The 10,939-nt window shown below is 43.1% G+C and overlaps 1 long non-coding RNA gene across 1 annotated transcript; it reads right to left on the minus strand.

Moving 5' to 3' along the window:
* Positions 1–876: 876 nt before the first annotated feature.
* Positions 877–1,262, minus strand: LOC116960743. Its single transcript, XR_004406540.2, has 2 exons — positions 1,152–1,262; positions 877–1,041 (listed from the first exon to the last, which is right to left on the minus strand). It is a non-coding gene; the product is annotated as an uncharacterized LOC116960743 (long non-coding RNA).
* Between the last annotated feature and the right edge of the window lie 9,677 nt (positions 1,263–10,939).

Genomic DNA, 10,939 nt, shown 5'->3' on the forward strand with positions numbered 1-10,939 from the left:
GTGTTCCTCTCTAGCGTCTCATTGGTTTCTTTGCCTTTCTTCTCCCCCTCCACCCTTCCTACCTAGCATTTCCCCCTGCCGGAAAGGGGCGGGAAGGGCTAGGCCGATTGACGGGACATTCGCCCAACGAGGAGAAGGAGGCGGGGCCCGGGTGGCGAAGGTTGCTGCATGAATGGTCAGGACGGCCGTCAGTCACGCGCCAGGACGACAGCGGATTGGCGTCGGGCGGCTGAGGGGGCGGTCCCTCCCGGCAGCAGCCTGCGCCGTGGGGGCAGCGCTGCTGTCACATCCGCTGGTCCGGGCTGTTTCGCTGCTCCCTCAGTGATTTCCTGAGGGGAGAGGGGCGGCGGCGGCGGCCGGGCCGCTCCCCAGGGCAGGGCTCCCGCTCTCGGAGCACGGCTGCCTCCCCGCCCGTGCCCCTCTGAGCTCGGCAGCGGCTCTGCCTGGCAGCCAGCGCCGGGCGGCTGTGCTGTTAACGGCCTCCGCGCCTCACAGGGCTCTCCCCCGGCCGTGGCTCCGGTAATGCCGCAGCCGGCCCCGGTTTTGCTCAGCCGGTATTGCGCGACAAAAATCAACACGAGAGGCAGGCCCTTCCCCCTCCTTGTCGTTCGCAGGTTCAAAAAGCCGACTGCGGCTTTGTGGGGGCGGGTCTGGGTTTAACAGGCCTCGTCGAGCAGCGAGATCGTTGGGGTCTGGGGAGAAGATCGGTGCAATACTCCGATTTGCCATGAGGACCATATATGGTCCCTCTATACAGCCGTCCTCCTCTCCTGGTGTTTCCACAGGGAAGAAACTGAAGTAGTGTATAGCCAGAACTGGTATTATTTCAGCTTTTTCCTATAAATGACTATAGAAGGAAATGAGAAGACAGTGAAAAAATTTTCAATCTGTTCATAGTTCTTAGCTTGTGTGCCACACACACTATAGGATTACATAACGGTGGAGTGAGACAAGAGGAAAAGGATGGGAATTCTGCCATTATTTGTGAAAAGAGTCAGGAGGCTTTGCAGCAACCAGGTTCTTACACAGGCCATGGAAGGACTGCAACAAGAAAGGTATTGGTTAAGTACCACTGCATTATTTTATCAATCCATTTTTCAGTACATGCTATTTACATTCTTTCTCAGGAGCTATAACCTTGACTCCTTTACCTGGCAGATTTTTATGAGGCCCTCTCCAGCTCCCTGGTCCACTGCTGCAAGTTGCAGAAACCAAAGACAATTGCAACTACTGTCTGAGGATAGAATCACTTTCCATTTTCTTTAGAGGTGCTGCCATTAACAAAAAAAAAAAAAAAAGGCATCTGGTAGTAAGAGATGTTTTTTTTCAGGATTCATGTACAACTATAAGGTTTGGTGGCAAAGCAACTGGGGAATACAGGGCTAGCAAAAGACCAGAGCTTATTCCATCAGATTGTGAAGCAGCAGCAGGCCACGCTGTCCTGCCAGCATAGCTGTGTGCCATATGGGAGACCTCCTGTAATGGTAACATGGATTGTTCAGTCTGCCTGGCTTGTGCTGCTTGTTAGCCTCTCACTGAAATCCCTCTTCTGTGCAGTTTGGGGATTACGGCTCCAGCAATAAAACTAGAATTACCCCACAGGAGGAAAAAAAAAAAAAAAAAAAGGATGCCAAGAGACAAGAAGGGGTCCGATTATCCCACTGGGTACGCAGGCTGGTAGAAGTTGCTAGCTGCACTAAATGTTTCAGAACATGGCGTGTGAAATTTGGAGTGAGGCTCTACCCTCTCTTTGACCCTACATCATCATCATAGTGAGTATGCAACCTACACCGCTTCTCGAAAAGGGAACAAGGACTGGTGCTGCACATACTTCCCACATGTTAACCTGTCAGCCTCAGAGGCACTGCAGCGTAACACTTCCAACCACAGCCATTCCAGTGCTGCAGCTCTGACACCACCTACTCACCCTAATGCACCAGAGAGACTAGGAGCCGTAACAGGACTTCTCAGCCCTCATCCTTTATGCATGAGAAGGTCTCTGCACATGCGTGACACCTTCCTGATGCTAATGAATACAGCTTAATGACCCCAGTGTTAAGCATTTCCAACATCAAGGAATGGCTGGACGTCTTGCTAAGACAGTCGTTCCCCACACTCTGACTGGCTCTTTTATAAACATAAGAAGCAGTACGAACCAATTAAGCTCTGTTTTCTCCCATGCTTGGGACAAGCTCCCTGATGATACCTAGGTAGCTTCCTCTTTCCTTCCTTTGAACTGCTTATTAGGACCCTTTGCTTGCAGCACACACAAAGAAGCTGAGTCTCACTAAACAACTTGGATATCGATACCAATGTTTACCTGATGGTTAGTAGATTGTTTCCCTGAACTCTCAAAATCTCTTTCTTATTTTGTCCTAGCTCCTAACATGTTTGGAGCAGGGATTTTTTCGATTTTTTTCTTTTTTTTCTGCATTTGTCCAGGGAGGATTGGTGGGGGTTATGAGGTGTTATAATAAAAAGTAATAACTGTACTAAAGTGAAACCTTTTTAGATGTGAGTAGGCCCTCCTGGTGTTAAAAAACAGCCTCATGAATTTGGTGATGATCATTTTCTATTTCCATTAAGTCACTATTAATATTCCTTACTGACTTCAGTTGTAACAGAATTGTATTCTAAATGCTGTCACAAAGACAATACCAAAGAAACTTCTTACATGCTGTGATCAGACACTGTTTAATATCACTCTGGTTTTAACACGAAACCTACAGTAGACGTATCCAAAACAGTGTCTGACCTAAGAAATGTCATAAACTGTTTTTAACAGCATTGATCTTAAGATCTACCAGATCTTTAGCAATGAAGAACCAGCAGAAAATATAGATCTTTTACTAATCAAACAACTCTTATGTTCGCAAAAAAAAAAAAAAGTACATAAGTCATGATGGCCTTCTGACATCATCTGCTAAAATTAAGGAGGGAAATAAATAAAAAAAATGAGTTCTCTTGGATCTTTCTCATCCAAATACAAAAGGGCCATCAAAGGAAGTGACTGCTTAGTTTGCATTCAGAAGCCAATCTTCAGGCAGACCCTGGTCTCAGATAATCAGCCTTTTCTCTGGAGCCTTAATATTAGCTAGTCATCCACGCCTAGTTCCCATCACCATGAATCAAACCCGGACATGAACTTAACAATACATGATATTATCTCTATGGGTAACTATGAGTCTCTCTCATCCTAGAACATCATCCCAGCAAAAGCAGTGTAAATTCCTTTCTTCCTCAGTATGCTGCAAGAGCTCTGGTTTGTATGTGGCTGTAAAATGCAAAATAGTTTTCTAAAGAAAAGTTGCAAAATGTGCATGAGGCTACGTGCAGAGATGCTGAGGAGAGGCAAATCAAGTAACATATCAGACAGCACAGATACCAGCTGTGCTAGGGAAAATAAAACTTTATGGTCAAACATTCCCTAGTCCCACCCATAGCCTGCTTTGCCAATAGCAAACAAGAGCAAGGTGTGGTGTCTTTGTTCCCACCATTGTCCCGCCTTATTAGCCCACGTCACTGCCAAAGGTGTTGAGTTCAGTCTGTTCCTAGGTTCTCTGAGGAAAGATTCACCACCCCCTTCCTTTCTTCAAAGTTTCTCACTACAGGCTTCCAGAGGGAATCTGGAAACTCATTGCTAGACACTGCTGTTAAAATAGTACTTTTGAATTTGGCTTTCTTGTGGAGCTCAAGGCATCTCAGCTTCAGAATATGGCCCACTTCATTCATTATTAGCTAAAGTGAGTCAAGTTCCAAGGGTCCAAGTGCCCTGATGTCTGTAGCAGGGCAAAAGTATAAACACATTGACCTTCAGGAGAACTAACCATTGTTTTCAAAAGCATTAGTCAGAGCACCACCCCCTCCCCTGTGAAAGACACCTAAATATCCCTCAGAACAGATGGAAGTTAAAGATTACCAGTATTTAGTTCAAGGTGCATAGAAGTGAATGGGATGGGTGATTAATATCCTAACAGCATCTAGTATTTATTCTATGCAATCTGAGTATTTCCAGTTAAAGAAACCCCCCAATATTACTACAGTCTAAATCCAAGTAGAGAGTTACTCTTATTCTGCAACAACCTACTGTTACTAATCTTGGGCTTTTCTCCATGGCTACCGCATCAAAACAGGAGATAAAGATAAAAGAGAGAATTTCTGCCAATGAAATTTAAGTCCATCTCTGTGAAAAAATAGAACACCAAAAAGACAATACATATGTTCAGTGCCCTGCAGATTCTGCGAGATTTCTGTGACACTCTTTCTTGCAGAGTCCCCATGTTTACTCAATGCAGGGTGTGGTGGTGTTTGTCTTACGCAGAAATAACAAGAATGGTGAGTTTATAAACACAATTGTTTTCTTTGAAGGAGCACCTGCATTTGTTAGTGTTTTCCTCTCAAAGAAATATTTCCATTGGGAAAACACTAATTTTTCTCCCTGGCCAGCTCAAAAACAATTACAACATTTAACTAGTCCTGCTCCCTAAGGTTTCATGGCCCACCACTTCAAGACCTGCTGAGGATGTGAGAAGCATTCTTTGAGACACAAGGGATTCACCCTGTAGGACACCCATCCTTGACCACACCTACTATCAATGGGAGGTGTCACCTCCCAAAGGCAGAAATGTAGAAATTTAAAGATCAACCCTTAGGGGACATTTCAAAGATAGGGACATTACCTTTCAAACAAACTTCCCCCAAGGTTTTCCTGGTACCTTATTCTCCACAAATAGGGGTCTCTAAGCCAGAAATTCAATCTGAGGTTCTTGCTGTCAATGAATAATTTTGGAACAAGAGTAAAAATCCACTCTAAAATAGTGTAGTAAAGATGGCTCTTAAGATTTTTTGAGGCCAGCTCCTCACATAGGGAGCTGGAGGCAAGCTCTGGAAGGGGGCAGGGTCATTAAACCTCTTGCTTTCTGTCTTGTGAAGACACCAGAATCTTTCCTGTGAAGTAAACTTCAGACTCTACAAACGCTTGTTTCTTGATTGTTCCAGCCCACACAGTAAAGGTGACACAGCAGCACAGGGCAACAGTCAAAACAAAATAGGAGTGAAAAATAGTGACAACATTTTGTCACTTAGTAATTGTCAAATCAGGGCCTGCTTGCTACACACACACACACACACACACACACATATAGACACAGACACACACAGAGTTTACAAGCTTGCTGTAGTTTAATTTACTCTTGGGCATAGCTTGGGAATGTTTCTAGAATAAAGCCTTTTGGTGCAGGAGACAGCTTGGGAAAGGATTTGCCTCTGGGGGCAGGAAACGGTTTCAATCCCTCCTGTGTCTCTTGGAGGAATTTTTAATTTTAAAGCATTGATGATTATGCTAATTAGTGCTTACCCTCAAATGCCAATGGAATATAAATGTTGATAGTAGCTAAAACATACCGCAAATGTGCAGCAAACTTTTCCTCCAGAGAGTCATCTACATTACATGATAGCTTAGCTGGGAAGAAGCAGCATTCTTCACATGGAAAAGCAAAGTAACTGTATCTTCAATCCATGTCATCCCAAGGTGGCACTTCTAGACTCTGCTGGGTAGCCATGAATCAATTGTTACTTTATCACTTGGGCATGCTTTTCCACATAATATGTTAAAATTTAATTCTCAGGTAAACAGGAACCTTTCCCTCTGATCAGATGTACGAGCAACATCAAAGATTTAGCTAGGATTCCTCACATAAACTTGTATGACCAGTGAAGCTGTTTTAAGTTTGAACCTACAAGAGGCTGAAGACCCTGGCTCCAAAAGTGGATTTGAAGGGGGCTATTCAGGTGCTTGCATTGCTTGCCAGTTTGAAACTCAAGGACCGAATAGCTTGCAAAGTTCTGAATTCTTCACATGCTTGGTAGAACAGAGAAAGGAACTCAGGAATATGTTGCCACAAAGTAGTATTTGTTAAGTGTCATCCTGCTTCTGGTAGAACAATCAAAGCAGACTCCTAGGTAGGCACTCCTCCATATAAGAAGAGAGAAGCACAGCTTGGGTATTCTGTGGTAGATGCTGGACTTTAGCACTCACTCCTTTTTGGCTTCCCCTGGACCCAGGTCTCCAGATGTGAACCCCATTTCGTCTTCCAGCAAGAGAGAAGTTAGCTTGTGTGCATATGGCTAAAATGCTAGGTCAAGTTATGGCATCTTGTTCTTGTCACAAGGAGTCTATTTGCTCCTGCAAGCACAAGGATTCTCCATGCTGATAACTGATACATAATACAGGCAGATTTCTTAGTACCTCTCCCGCTTTTTTTCAGGCACTCTAAAAAAGACAAGTTCTCCTACAGTCGAAAAGAACTTACAGAACAACTTCGCTTACCAAAACCCACATGGAAAAATTTATGAAACCCTAAACAGAACACTTTTAACATTTTCAAATTACTTTATTTTTAAATCTCTAGTGATTTTTTTTTTCTTAGCTCAAGCCTTTTTTCATCTAAGCATTATGAACTTCCATCCAAGCAGTATTACCATTACTTAATCCAAAGCCTTTAAAGAACATCAGGCTCTATCTCTGACCACTGGACTTAAAGCTCTGGAGATATCATAGATAGACTCTGCCTGAAGCTGATTGCCTTTAGTTCCCAATAAAGTTCATCGGAGTTACTTCAAACACCTGACAATCTGTTGGGAGAATGTTATGTACCTGCTCATTTATCTCAGGGACCAAGTACCCTGATCTTAATACAGAACTGAATTGGTTGTACAGTCCCAGCTATACCAACTTATCTAAAACAAAGTTTTGATTTTCAACCCAATCCATTGGTGACAACACCTGAAAGGTGCCAGATTGGAGGTTTCCACATGGCTCAGTCCTAGTATAGGGGACAAGGCGGATTCTTGATTCCACAGTATTCAGTGGCAAAAGATTAGTTCAGCTGCACTGGTCCTGCCAGAAGGATTCTTGTTAGTCCAAGGAATGCAAAGATAGGTGGATTTCAACTGATCAAGCAGACTTAGAGATTTGTAATCGATTCCTCAAGTTTTCCCTTGGAATCATGGACCCCTGTATAGCTAATTTAACTCTACTAACAGTAAGCTTCCTTGTCTTTGTGATCTTTTGCAGATCTCTTCAAAGTAGTGCACAGAATTCCAAGAAATCATGGCCCATAGGTTGAAAAGAGTCCTAGAAAAGCAGAATGCCTGTGCTTATTTTTCTGAAGATCATTTGTTAGATTTCCCATCAGCGCTGTCATAGGATGAAGTCTTGGCCCCAGTTGAACTCAACAGGAATTTTGCCACTGACTTAAATGGAGCTAAAATGTCACTCCTGCTATTTGTCAAGTCAATTACATCCAGACAATACTTTAACATCTGGCTTCAACTGAACACACAGAAAAGTTCACTCCCTTAGTCTCTGAAGACAACACAGGACATTGGCTATCTCAATAAAAATGAAAAATCTGTTCCTGGCAAGCTGCTTGTAATAAAGAGTGGATCCGTCCAGTGACACTATCGGAACCAAATCCCTGTTCTGTAGCATATAGTTATTGGCAACAGCATCAATGGATTCTCTGGCATTTTCCGGGCAGATTGTCAAAAGCATCCATCTACTGTTGAAAGTAATTTTGTTGTAAAAACTTCGTTTATAACAACAGATCTGTCCTCGTCTGTGGTTTCCCACAGACATGGGGGGTTTTCACCCAACTTGTCTTCTGTTTCCCAAGCCACTGGAAGGTCCCTTGCTAGGTTAGATAGCAGCTGATCTATCTAAACTCTTCTCTGGGTATGGTGATCAAAGGTAAGGCTGAAGGATAACTGATTATAGAAGGACAACTGATGCAAGCTGGTTTCCCTCTCTAAAAACCCAGCTGAGACAAGGCATTATTGTCTTACTGCAAAATATTCAGGCTAGGTGAACCACAAGGCGGGTACATCTTTTCATGGTAGAGAAAAACCGATGCTATAGAGTTATTTGATCAGTGGCGACTTAAAAAATCTATTTGAATTGGAAGAATCATCGGATGAAGTCTGGGAGAAAAGACATGTACAAAGAGAGTGGCTTTTATGCTTATGGTAGACAAGGATCTGCACACTCTTGTTCCCTGCTCGAAGTACTGGTGAGTTACCATACTGCACACCTGTGCAAAACCAGCTTCCTTCCATCTCATTCCATCCCCTGGGAAGCAAAACCAAAATCAGTCTCCAATATCTGATGAGCCTTAATTCCCAGCACTTAAATAATTAGCTTCTCAAATGTACGAAAACAACTCTCATTTTCTGGATTAATGAAGGAAGCTGGGTTCCACTGAGCAAAGCTATTATGGAGCTGCTAATGCACAGTTTGATTTCATCGCCTGCCACTAAACACAGAGCAATGTGGGCTCCTGGGAGAGCAAGAATACAAGGAGAGCAATGCTGGAGGGTTAAAGTGGAAGGCAGTGGGGGAAACCCTAGCAATATTTTGTGATTTTATGCAGAGGGAGGGCTGGTTTTGTTTGTTTGTCTGCTGAGTTTCATCTGGGTTTATGAGGATGCCATATAACCCAAAAGAAAGCTAACGCGCAGGGAGATCCTAAGGGGTGGATAGTTTGCTTTAATCACAGACCATGAAAAGCCAATTTCTGAAGCAGGGTAACAGAAACGTAACACACACAAAGCCTAAACCTTAGCTTCTGCCCAGGATCTGTAGCTAGGGCAGTTGAGAATGGCAAGGAGCTGTAGTGCCATGTCTTTCACAGTTGGAAGGCTACAGTGGTACAGCAGCATACTTGTCCTCCCTGTTAATTTGGCTTTATGAGTTGTTAGGAAACTGGTTGCAAAAAGTCAATCTTTTTCTTGCCTCATTTCAGCAGGTACAGGCATATAAACTCTTCAAACTTCTGTTCTTTCTTTTATATCTAGACACAGGATGGGTGATTTTGTTTTTCCTAAATGAATGGAGAAGGGTCTGAGAAAAATCTCAGAAAATACTGCAGAGGCTGCTTTGTTCTGCCCTGAGAGATTTATACCTAGGCCCTATTACACAAACAACTCAACACTATTAGGACTGCTCCCTTCCCCTCTCTGCATCGCTATTTGGCTGCCTTGCCCCAGACTCTACTTTTCACACAGGCAGAACCAAAAGCCCACAGGGAACCTCTCCTTGTGGTACATTAGATGGGGAACAGAGAATAACTAGGAAATCAGGAGTTTTGAGATGTAACTGTAGCTATTCAACAAATACAAAGTCGTGCAACTTCTCAGACAAGGGGAGATGGCCTAGGGTGTTGATTTCCTTTGATTCTTCAACCATCAAAAATGCCCTTCAGTACCTGTCATTCTCCCCCACCCATTAGTACATCCAAATTAGTGGACCTGCAGTTCTGGATGTGGATTTGGGGCTAAATAGCTTCTTACACTGAAGTTCTTCTAACTGTGATATTGTCAGTATGCCCTCAGGCACGTAACATCTGTCACACCCTGCAAAACAAAGCAAAATAAACCAAACCAGAACAAAACAATACAAAACTTTTGACCTCTGTAAGAAAAGCCTGAAATTGTAATGGAAGACCTGGGTTAATAAAGAAACCTTGGTGCAGACATGCAGCAGGAGTTGTGAGATTAACGAGGAAATCAATGGAACTGTGACAGTTTATGCAGCAAAGTTTGTGCTTCATAGCCCAACTTGCAGAGATGGGGACCAGGGACACCAGGGACCTCAGCACCTTCCCAAATCAGGAGCAGTTTTCTAGAGGTGGCTATTCAAAATGAAGCATCTCTGAAAATGTAGATATGCTGCTGCTTATGTCTGGGCTTGTTGGACCACTGACTTTAGAGGAGTTACACCTCGTGCAATTTAGCAGAAGCAACCAGGAAACAGTGATGTACAGTGGAGAGTTAAAAGATGGTAATTAAACTGTACAAATAACTGAAGTGACTAAAAAAGTCCACCCAAAGCCTACTTTTGGAGCACTATTTAATGTAAATGAATCACTTAGTGGACAATGCAACAATCATCTGTTCAGCTTCTATTCATTATCAAAAACAATACCAAAGGATTGGCAGGGAATAGCCATGTGCCAGAGGGAGCCCTTTAGGAAATACCACAGAATCTGGACTGGCTTTTGTCTGTTCTTCTATTGTGTTCTGACAATGCTTTGCTAATGAATGTCCAACGTCATTTTGGTTGTCATTTTTTCTTTTTTTCCCCCCACCAAAAAAACAAATCAGTAGTAATCTTGGCCTTTCAGAATGAACTGAAATGCTTGTTCGTGTTAGAAAAACTTTGACACATTATATATCAGTTTTGCCAAGGTATAAGAGGCTGAGGATGTGTGGTCTCAGGCACCCTGGGAACTCCCACTGTAGGTGATGAGGCAAAATCCTTTGATTCAGGCAAAAATCCATTCAGTTTTAAAGAAATTATCACCTATCTTTGAGATTTCAAATGCTTACTGGATTCAGTACTTCAGTGAGTTGTATACTCAGTAAATTAATCTTTTGTTACTCAATTCAAAATTACACTAGCCTTGCTTTAAGAAGTAAGTTACTTCTCAATAGGGAGTATTTGTACTGATCATGCCCAGCATTATCTTGGGAGTTACCTGCAGGAAACTGCAAGCTAATGGGAATCCCCATTAGGGATCTGGGGAGGTTAATATACCAGGCAGACACCTCTGCTAGAAGAAACAGAGGCTAAGAAGACAATATTAAGCACTAAAATAATGTCACGGTGCTTCAGAACTGAGGACCCACTGTCATTCATATCTCTTACTGGTTTGGAATATCTGAAAGTTCAAACTTGATGGTGTAGCAAGTACCCATCGGAGCACCCTCCTTACTTGGTTTCTTGGCTCACTCCTCCATCACTGCTGCAACTTCCAGCTCCTGCAGTGATGCTGGTTCAACTCTTTGCAGACTCACAGTGTAAGCCAAACCACTCAAACAGTCTGAGTTAAGAAAAAAAGGGCAACAATGATGCACAAAAGAGAAAAGAGTGGGGCAGATA

Source organism: Tyto alba, unplaced genomic scaffold (genome assembly GCF_018691265.1).
Source record: "Tyto alba isolate M040663 unplaced genomic scaffold, T.alba_DEE_v4.0 Super-Scaffold_28, whole genome shotgun sequence".
Classification (NCBI taxonomy): Eukaryota; Metazoa; Chordata; class Aves; order Strigiformes; family Tytonidae; genus Tyto; species Tyto alba.